Consider the following 9997-nt stretch of genomic DNA (forward strand, 5'->3'; position numbering starts at 1 on the left):
TTACTCTGTTTTCTCTTCAGATCGTATAAATCTTTCGCCTTTTACTAAAGATTTCCGTGGAGAGGAGTGTTTGGAGTTTTAAATAATTTTTTGATGCCTTGCTTTTGTAGGGCTGAGTTATTGCTAAAAGAAAGATTTATCTTTAGTTGTGAATATGTGGTAGGTGTGCCCTGATTGTTATTGTGATGAGGTGGCCAAAGGTTCATTACTCAGGCTGGCAAGTGCTTGGGTTTTGGATAAATTCTGGAAGTGCAATATGTTATATATTTACATTTTTGGGACTAAGTCGTGCGTGTCTCAAATAATTGGCGTAGATGGGCTGGGTGGCGGCCTCCTGTGCTGTAAAACTGATTTTAGTAGGGCTGATGCACGAATGGTGGGGCAGAGGGAGAGGGGTGATGCACAGAGATTGGAGTCACAGTGCAGGATGAGATGTGAGGCTGGAGGAGTTATGAAAGTCGAGTGTGGTGATGCTGAGGTGGAGTTTGAAGATGACATTAAATTCTCATCCTCGTGTTCCATGGTCTCGCCCCCTCCCTATCACCATAACTTCCTCCAAATATACAATCCTCCGGGAACTCTGCGTTGCTCCAACTCTGGCCTTTTGCGCTCTGGAATTCTCTCCATAAACCTCTTCAACTCTCTCTTCTTTTAAGGCGCTCCTTTAAACTTACCTCTTTGACCAAGCTTTTGGTCACTTGTCCGAATGTCTCCTTCTTTGACTCGGTGTCTATTATTGTCTGTTTACGCTCCTGCGAAGCACATAGAGACGTTTTCCTAAGTTAAAGGCACTATATAAATGTAAGTTGTTGTTGTGGTTGAATTTATTGTTTGTTAAGATATTATTTGTTTTAAAAGTGCCTGTATTTCACTCATTGTGAATGAAGATCAGAGTGATGGGAGGAAAATCGGTGGGCCGTGGAAGAAGGTTGGGGGGCCAGGAAGAATATCGATGGGGCCAAGGAGGAAGGTCGTGGGCCGGGAAGAAGGTCGGGGGCCGGGACGAAGGTCGGGGGGCCGGGAAGAAGGTTGGGGGCTGGAAAGAAGATTGGGGAGTCAGGATGAAGATCGGAAGGTTGGAAAAGAGATCATACGGGGGGCTGGGTAAAATCCCGGAGGCCGGGAAGAACATTTGGGCGGTCAGGTAGGAGGTCAGGGGGCCGGGGAGGAGATTGGGGGGCTGGGACTTGGAGACCTGAGGCCGCTGGAGGTTGGGTGAAGAGTCTGAGGTCGGTGGGGGTCCACAATGGTGTGGGGGTGGGGCGTGGGGGTTGTCTAGTATCGGGGGGAGGGGGGCTCGTTTGATCACGGGGTTCCAGGTGAGCTTGTTGGGCTTGGATGAAGCATTCCTGCTCCTCCGGGCCCACAAACAGTGCAATAAAGGCACTCACCTCATGGATCCGGCCCTTCTCTCCTGCTTTCAGCTTACGTGTGATTCGGAAGTGATGAGAAACCCGAACAGGTAACGTTAAATTCATTTTAATGTTGTAATACATGATCTATTCAGTACCTCAAGTATCTCAATGAGGTAAAATGCCCTTTTAAGTATCGGTCTGCTGGCTTTAAGTGGCTGGCTTTAAGTGCTGGCTCTATCCCATTATCTAAGTCATTGATAAATACAGTGCATAGTTGAGGTCCCAACACAGATCCCAGTGGGACAACACTAGTCATATCCTGCCAATTTGAGTACCTGCCAATTTTCCCAACTCTCTGTTTCCTGCCCCTCAACCAATTTCCTAATCGGGTCAACAATTTATCCTCAATTCAACGAGCTTCAACTTTAGCTATCAGTCTCTTATGAGGGACTTTATCGAATGCCTTCTGGAAGTCCACATAAACAACATCCATAGACATTCCCCTGTCCACTACTTTAGTCACCTCTTCAAAAAATTGAATCAGGTTCGTCAGGCATGACCCACCCTTCACAAATCCATGCTGGCTCTGTCTGATCAGCTGAAATTTTTCAAGTTGTTAAATCACTCTATCCTTAATTATAGACTCTAGTAATTTCCCGACAACAGATGTTAGGCTAACTGGTCCATAATTCCTTGGTTTCCCTCTCTCACCTTTCTTAAATAGAGGAGTAACATGCAATTTTCCAATCTAAAGGAACAGTACCTGAATCAAGAGGACTTTGGAAGATTATAGTTCGGGCATCTGCAATGTTCTCACCTACTTCCTTTACAATCCTGGGATGGAAAGCACCTGGTCCTTGGGATTTGTCACTCTTTAGTGTCATTATTTTCTTCATTCCTGTCAATTTGCTTACGTTAATTATGGTGAGTCCCCATCCCTGTTTAAAAATTAGTTTCCTTGGGGTATGTGGCATGCTATCCTCTTCCTTACTGTAAATACTGACGCAAAATAATTCCTTAACATGTCCACCATTTCCTTATTTTCATTTACAATATCACCATTATCAGTTTTTGAGGGGCCCACATTGCTCTTGACCACCCTCTTTTTCCTAATATAATTGTAAAAATTCTTTGTGTTGATTTTGATATCCCTTGCAAGTTTCTTTTCATTCTCCCTTTTTGTAGCTCTTACTGTCTGTTTTGTCACCCTTTGATGTTCTTTATATCTCTCCCAGTCACCAGGATCTGTGCTTTTTTTTTCATTTTTGTATGCTTTTTCTTTTAGTTTTATGTTGTCCCTTACCTCTTTTATTGTCCATACCTTTTTTTTGGCAAGTAGAGCTCTTGCCCCTTAAGGGTATAAACTGGGGTTTTGTATCACATTAAATTCTTTTTTTAAATTTCAAAATATACCTTATTTCATGAAATTTAAGGATACACACAGTTCAATGTAAATGCGCAATTACAATTCAAAATAATACAATATGGATCATACAACCTCCGATCCCATCATTACAATTCAAAACAGAGTACATATCTTAAAATACATTCTGTACAATACAAGGTGGGGTGGCTCTTACACGGTGGCCTTTCCCCATACAGCCTTTGTGTAGGCCTCACCATGCTTCAGTGCATCCCGCAGCATGCACTCCTGGACCTTGGAGTGTGCCAATCGGCAACACTTGTTCTTGGGCAGCTCCTTCAGCTGGAAGACCAACAGGTTTCGGGTGGACCAAAGGGTCTCCTTCACGGAGTTGATGGTCTTCCAGCAGCAGATGATATCTGTCTCTGTATGTGTTTCGGGGAACAGCCCGTAGAACGCAGCGTCGTGTGTTACCGAGCTGTTTGGGATGAACCGGGACAGATACCAATGCATCTCACTCCACACCTTCTGCGCGAAGGGGCAATCCATGAAGACGTGGATGACGCTCTCGACCCTGCCGCAGCCTCGAGGGCGGCTCGCGGTGGCGCTGTGATTCCGTTTGTTTTGGAAAGACCACACTGGGAGGGCCCTTCTCACCACCACCCAAGCTACTGGTGCCTGTTGGTCAGTTCTGGCGACGAGACGTTCTGCCAAATGGCATCGACTGTCTGGTTGGGGAACTGCCCGATCGGATCCACGCTTGGGGTCCACATGCATGACCACTGCCGATAGTTGCTGAGGTGCGGGATTCCACATTCCTGCAAGAACAGCAGGTCCCTCTTGACCCTGGACAGGTAGTTCAGGGTCGCAGTGCATTGCGTAGTCGATTTAACACAATGCATGTTTATGGATGCAAATTTTAAAGCCATTTTAAAAATACTAAAAGGACAAACATTAAGGTCCTATAATTACATTAGTCCGGGTTCTACATTACTCTCCATTTCCATCCATTGGTCCTGATTCTGCATTTGTGTGGTGTGCACGAACTTCTGGACAGTCCAAGGGCTGAGGAATGAGGCCTGTCCTCCGTTGGAGGAGTGTCCGCGCTCGGGGATTGTCGACGGGGTCTCGTGGGGTGGTGCGTCTGAAAGGTCCATGACCAGGTTCGGTTCCTCGGCCATTGCCGGTGGTTCGCTCTCCGCGACTGTTGTGCTGCTCCCGGTTGCCCAGAGATGGGGGACGTTGTTCTCCATGTCGCTTCACCCTGTTGCCCGGAGTTGGGGGACTTCGCTCTCCATGTCGTTTCTCCCGGCGTCCTGGAGTTGGGGTGTGCTGGGCTCATTGCTGCTCCTGATGCCCTGGAGCTGCCAAATTCCTGGAGCTGGAGCCTGCTGTCTGTGTCACTGGTTACAGTTATGTTTTGCCTATTCCTTTGAGGGTAGGTGGGACTCTCCCCTTTTCCTTTTTCGTCAGCTGAGGAGCAGCCACTGTCGTCCGTTGGTGGCTCTAAGCACCTGTTGCTGCTGGTTCCACCTTTGGCCGTCAGTTCCTCTGATTTTCGGGACTTCTTTTTCTTTTGCTGTGATATCCAACCTTCTTCTGCCGCTGGCTCACTTTCCATCGGCTCTGGTGCTCAGGGAGAGTCTCGGGTCTGAGTGTCGGAATTTGGTCGGTTTCCTCAACGCTCACTTCCTGCTCTTTGTCCTCCTCCTTGTCGTTGGCTCTTTCACGGGGGTCCACGGCAGTGGGGAGGGATCTGGCCTCCTTTGGGGCAGCCACAACTGCTGCTCTCTTCTCTTTTATCACCTCGCCTCTCGCTGCCTGTGCATAGCTGTGTCTGGTTTGGGCAGGGCTTGTACAAATGAGCAGCCTCTCCAAACAGGTTGCAGCACTTGGCCTCCTGACAGTCCAGTGTCTGATGGCCCTCCTCCCTGCAGTTCCTGCAGATCATCGCCTTGCAGGAGGCCGCCTCATGCCCAGCTTTGCCGCAGGATCGACGCACTCTGGGCTGCCCCTGTTACACCGCGTATCCATGACTCATCCCAATCACGAAACTCGATGGGAAATGAATGATTTTTCCCTTGTCATCCACCCTCAGCGTCACCTTGATGCTCCTCTTGCTCGTCTAGATCCTGAACATGTCCGCGATGTCGATGCTCCGATTTGCTCCTTCCGCTTATCTCTTGAGGAGCATCAGCACATCAATTACTGGCACATGCGGGTTGAACGTGTGGGCTGTCAGCATCCGTTCCATCCCCTGCGGGAGCGTGAGGAGCATCTCCGCAGTCAGCAGTGACAATGGCGCTTCCTTCCCCTTCTCCTTGAAGGCCTGGAGTATCTTTAGGCATCCTGCGACATCCCTGAAGGTCACGTCGAAGTATCTGTCCTCGGGAAGTCCTGCGGGCAGGAGGTGTCCATGGCCGCAAATCCGCAGGCTTCGAGAAGTACTTTCATCACGAAGGTGTTTCATTGCCACGGCGAGGTTACTTCACCCGTCCTTGCGGTCAGCCTGACGGTGTTGCACACCCCGTGCCCAGGTGCTCGGGAAGCTCTGTCCGCCATGTCTGCTGCAAAAAAATACTTTTTACCCCACTGGAAAAAGGTGTTAGACCGTTCTCCGGCCAGCCTTAGGATCCAGCTCTACATCAGCAAAGCTCCAACTGGTTATAGCTGATTTTACTTGCTCGTCCTGGGGCCCGACCTTCATGATCATTGAAGCGACCCTGCTCCCACTTTTTTTGGACAGCAGGTGCTGGTAATGGTTCTGATGTTTCCATTTACAGCTCCTCTCGACCCATCTTTTGTTTCTTTACTTGTCCCATTACCACCCTCCTTGTCATTTAATCACTCCTGCCCTCCACCCTATCAGAGACCTTCCCTTTTGTTCTTTCCTCTCCTTCCTCCCCCTCCCCAACTTTCCCTGGCTCTGTACTTGCTTAAAAACTGTTTAATCTTCAACTTCTTCCAATTCTGACGAGGGGTCATCGACCTGAAATGTTAACTCTATTTCTTTCTCCACAGTTGCTGCCTGGCTCCCTGAGTATTTCCAGCATTTTCTGTTTTTATTTCAATCATATTATGATCACTTTTTTTTCAAATAATATACTTTATTCATAAAATTTGCACAGTACATACAATACAGTTCTCATATCACATTCCAAACGTACACAATACAGATTATGCAATTTGCAGGTTACATCAAGTGCAGTTCAATGAAACACATTGGACATAATTACAGTTCATGACATTCTCGGGTGCCTCATTGCATCACAATCAATACAGGTGATTCATTACAGATACATTACAGATTTATTACGGGTACAATGGCGGGAAGGCTCTAAACGGTTGCCTTTCCCCACAGAGCCTTTGCGGCGGATGCACCCATCCTCAATGCGTCCCTAAGCACTTCGTCCTGGACCTTGGAATGTGCCAGTCTGCAACACTCGGTCGAGGACAGCACCTTGCACTGGAAGACCAGCAAGTTTCGGGCAGACCAAAGGGCGTCTTTCACCGAGTTGATGGTCTTCCAGCAGCAGTTGATGTCCGTCTCAGTGTGCGTCCCCGGGAACAGCCCATAGAACACAGAATCCTGTGTTACGGAACTGCTCGGGACGAACCCAGACAGATACCACTGCATCTCTCTCCAGACCTTCTTTGCAAAGGCACATTCCAGAAGGAGATGGGTGACGGTCTCGTCTCCACTGCAGCCTCCTCGGGGACAGTGTGCGGTGGCGCTGAGAGTCCAGGAGTGCATGAAGGATCTGACGGGAAGGGCCCTTCTCACCACCAGCCAAGCTAGGTCTTGGTGCTTGTTTAAAAGCTCTGGCGATGAGGCGTTCTGCCAAATGACATTGACAGTCTGCTTGGGGAATCAACCGACAGGATCCACCATCTCCTTTTCCCGCAGGGTCTCGAGGACGTTACGTGCGGACCACTTGCTGATCGCCTTGTGGTCAAAGGTATTTTTCTGCACAAACGTTTCCACGAAGGACAGGTGGGGCGGAACGGTCCAACTGGACGGAGCGTTCCGTGGCAGCGTGGCCAGGCCCATCCTTCACAACACCGGGGACAGGTAGAACCTCAGCACGTAGTGACACTATGTGTTTGCGTACCGAGGGTCTATGCACAGCTTGATGCAGCCGCACACAAAGGTGACCATCAGGATGAGGGCCACGTTGGGCACGCCTTTCCCCCCTTTCTCTGGAGATTTGTACATCGTGACCCTGCGGACATGGTCCATTTTTGATCTCCAGATAAAGCGGAGGATGGCTCGGGTGACTGTCGCGGCGCAGGAGTGAGGTATGGGCCAGACCTGCACCACGTACAGCAACACCGAGAGCACCTCGCACCTGATGACCAGGTTCTTGCCCACGATCGAGAGGGATCGTCGATCCCACAGTCCCAGTTTCTGCTTAACCTTGGCAATACACTCTTCCCAGTTTTTGGTGCACGGCCCGGTCCCCTCGAACCAGATCCCCAGCACCTTCAGGTATTCCGACTTGACGGTGAAGGGGACAAAGGATCGGGCGGTCCAATTCCCAAAGAACATGGCCTCGTTCTTGGTGCGATTTACCCTGGCCCCCGAGGCCAGTTCGAACTGGTCGCAGATGCTCATCAATCTGTGGACCGACAGCTGATCTGAGCAAAAGACGGCAACGTCGTCCATGTACAGGGAGGCCTTGACCTGAGTGCCTCCGCTGCCTGGGATCGTCACCCCTCTTATGTCCGCATCCCTCCTGATGGACTCAGCAAAGGGCTCCATGCAACACACAAACAAGACGGAGGAGAGAGGACAGCCCTGACTGACTCCAGATTTGATCGGAAAGCTTTCTGATTCCCACCCGTTGATTGAAACGGTGCTACTGATGTTTGTGTAGAGCAGTTGGATCCAATTGCGGATTCCCTCCCCAAACCCCATTTTGGAGAGCATGTCCATCATGTACGTGTGGGATATTCTGTGAAAGGCCTTCTCCTGGTCCAGGCTGATCAGGCAGGTGTTCACCCCCCTGTCCTGTACGTAGGCGATCGTATCCCTGAGTAGCGCCAGGCTATCAGAGATCTTCCTGCCGGGTACGGTGCAGGTCTGATCGGGGTGGATCACCACCTCCAGGGCTGACTTGACCCGATTGGCGATGACCTTGGACAGAATTTTGTAGTCCACGTTAAGTAGTGAGATGGGTCGCCAATTTTTGATTTCTTCCCTCACCCCCTTCCGCTTGTAGATGAGGGTGATGATACCTTTCCTCATGGCGTCTGACATGCTGCCTGCCAGGAGCATACCCCCATACACTTCCAGCAGGTCTGGGCCTATCCAGTCCCAGAGAGCCGAGTACAACTCCACCGGTAAGCCGTCGCTTCCGGGAGTCTTACTCTTCTCGAAGGAACGGACGGCCTTTGTCAGTTCGTCCAGAGTTAGCGGGTGATCCAGACTCTCCCGCTTGCTGTCGTCTAGAACCTCCGTGATAGACGACAAGAAGGACTGGGAGGCCGCGCTGTCTGTGGGCTTCGCGTCGTAGAGTCCGGCATAAAAGAATTTGCAGATCCTCAGTATGTCGGGCTGCGAGGACGTGACCGAGCCGTCCTCTTCCTTCAGGCTGTTGATGACAGAGCTCTCTCTGTGCACCTTTTGGAAGAAGAAACGCAAGCAAGTCTCGTCCTGCTCCACGGAGCGGACTCTGGACCGGAAAATGATCTTGGAGGCCTCGGAGGTAAAGAGCGAAGCTTGCTGGTCCTTCACCTCTCTGTGTTCCTCCCCGACATCGATCCCCATCGACTGCAGCAGGAGAAGATTCTGCATGCTTTTCTGGAGTCGGGACGTTTCCCTCTGCCTCTCTCTCGCCTTCTGAACACCTTTGAGGATGAAGAAACTCTTGATGATCGCCTTGATGGCTTCCCACCAGTGCACTGGTGAATCAAAGAGGGGCTTTACGGTTCTCCAACCTTTGTAATCCCTCTTCAGTTCCTCAATGTTTCCCGGGGTCAACAGTTTCACGTTCAGCTTCCATGTCCCCCTGCCCACTCTCTGATCGTCCTGTAGGTGACAGTTGGCCAGGAGGAGGCAATGGTCAGAGAAGAACACCGGTGTGACCTTGATGGATCTGACCTTGAGCTTCCGGGACACAAACAGGAAGTCTATCCTGGAACGGACGGACCCATCTGGTCTGGACCAGGTGTATTGACGCGCCGCTCCATCTGCAGGGTTGCTGAAGACGTCGCACAGCTTGGCGTCTTTCACCGCTTCCATCAGGAGTTTGGACGTTGTGTCCAGTTTGTTGTTGGCTCTGCCGGATCGTCCAGCCGCACCGATGATGCAGTTGAAGTCACCGCCGAGAATGACCGGCTTGGACGTCGCCAGCAGCAGTGGGAGCTGCTGGAAGACGGCCAGCCACTCGCTCTTCAGAGCCGGGGCGTACACGTTGATCAGCCGGAGCAGAGCGTTTTTTGTGATCACTATTAGATAAATGTTCACGCACCATAAGGATGTTGACAAAATCTGGCTCATTTCTCATTATTAAATCTAATGTGGCCTGACCCCTTGTTGATTCTAGGGCATATTGTAGCAGAAAGATGTATTTTTTTGAAATAAAAAAGAGACTACCCCCATCCCCCACCAGCCTCCAGAGCTGTCCTCCGGCCTGTTACTATGCTCCCCTTCTCCCGGCCTCTAACCCTGATCAAACATCACACCTCACACCATTTTCCAGCCTCCTACCATGCTCTATACTCCCATTGCCCCTTGGGTGTCTAACCACTCTCTACCCTTTCTCTCCTGAAGTCTGCTACTATCCTCATGCTGTTTACCACATTTCAAGATTTGTGTCATCTGGAAATTTTGCAATTTTGCCCACTATACCCAAGCCCAGATAGTGAATTGTGAATGTTGTAAACATGTACGTTTGAAGTATTTTTAATATTTTGGTTTGCTTTATTTCACCCCAAAAGAATAAACACGCCTTCATTTCTTGCTTTTTGTCGTTTTCAAATATATTCCGTAAATGAAAGTGGAATACAGATGTTGAATGGATCAACAGTTAAAATTAACACCACAGATACATCAACAAGTCTAGTTTCTATGTCAAATATACATTTAAGTTTAAAAATTTGAGCGCAGTGAAATGGATACTAGATTTTGGAGTGAATCCCTCAGTTGCCTCCTTTCCATACACGGCTCTGAGCTCTGTCTCTGCTCTCATTAAATCAATGGCTTCTTGTATGAACCAAAATACGGTTTGTTCACTAACGGAAACTGCTGATTAAAATTTCTCATCTGAAAGTTCAA

General features: G+C 49.6%; 1 non-coding gene across 1 annotated transcript; it reads left to right on the plus strand.

Annotated features, from left to right (window-relative positions):
- Positions 1-114, plus strand: LOC137320347 (U5 spliceosomal RNA). Its single transcript, XR_010962502.1, has one exon. It is a non-coding gene; the product is annotated as a U5 spliceosomal RNA (small nuclear RNA).
- Positions 115-9997: the final 9883 nt, after the last annotated feature.

This window comes from Heptranchias perlo, chromosome 3 (assembly GCF_035084215.1).
Source record: "Heptranchias perlo isolate sHepPer1 chromosome 3, sHepPer1.hap1, whole genome shotgun sequence".
Lineage (NCBI taxonomy): Eukaryota > Metazoa > Chordata > Chondrichthyes > Hexanchiformes > Hexanchidae > Heptranchias > Heptranchias perlo.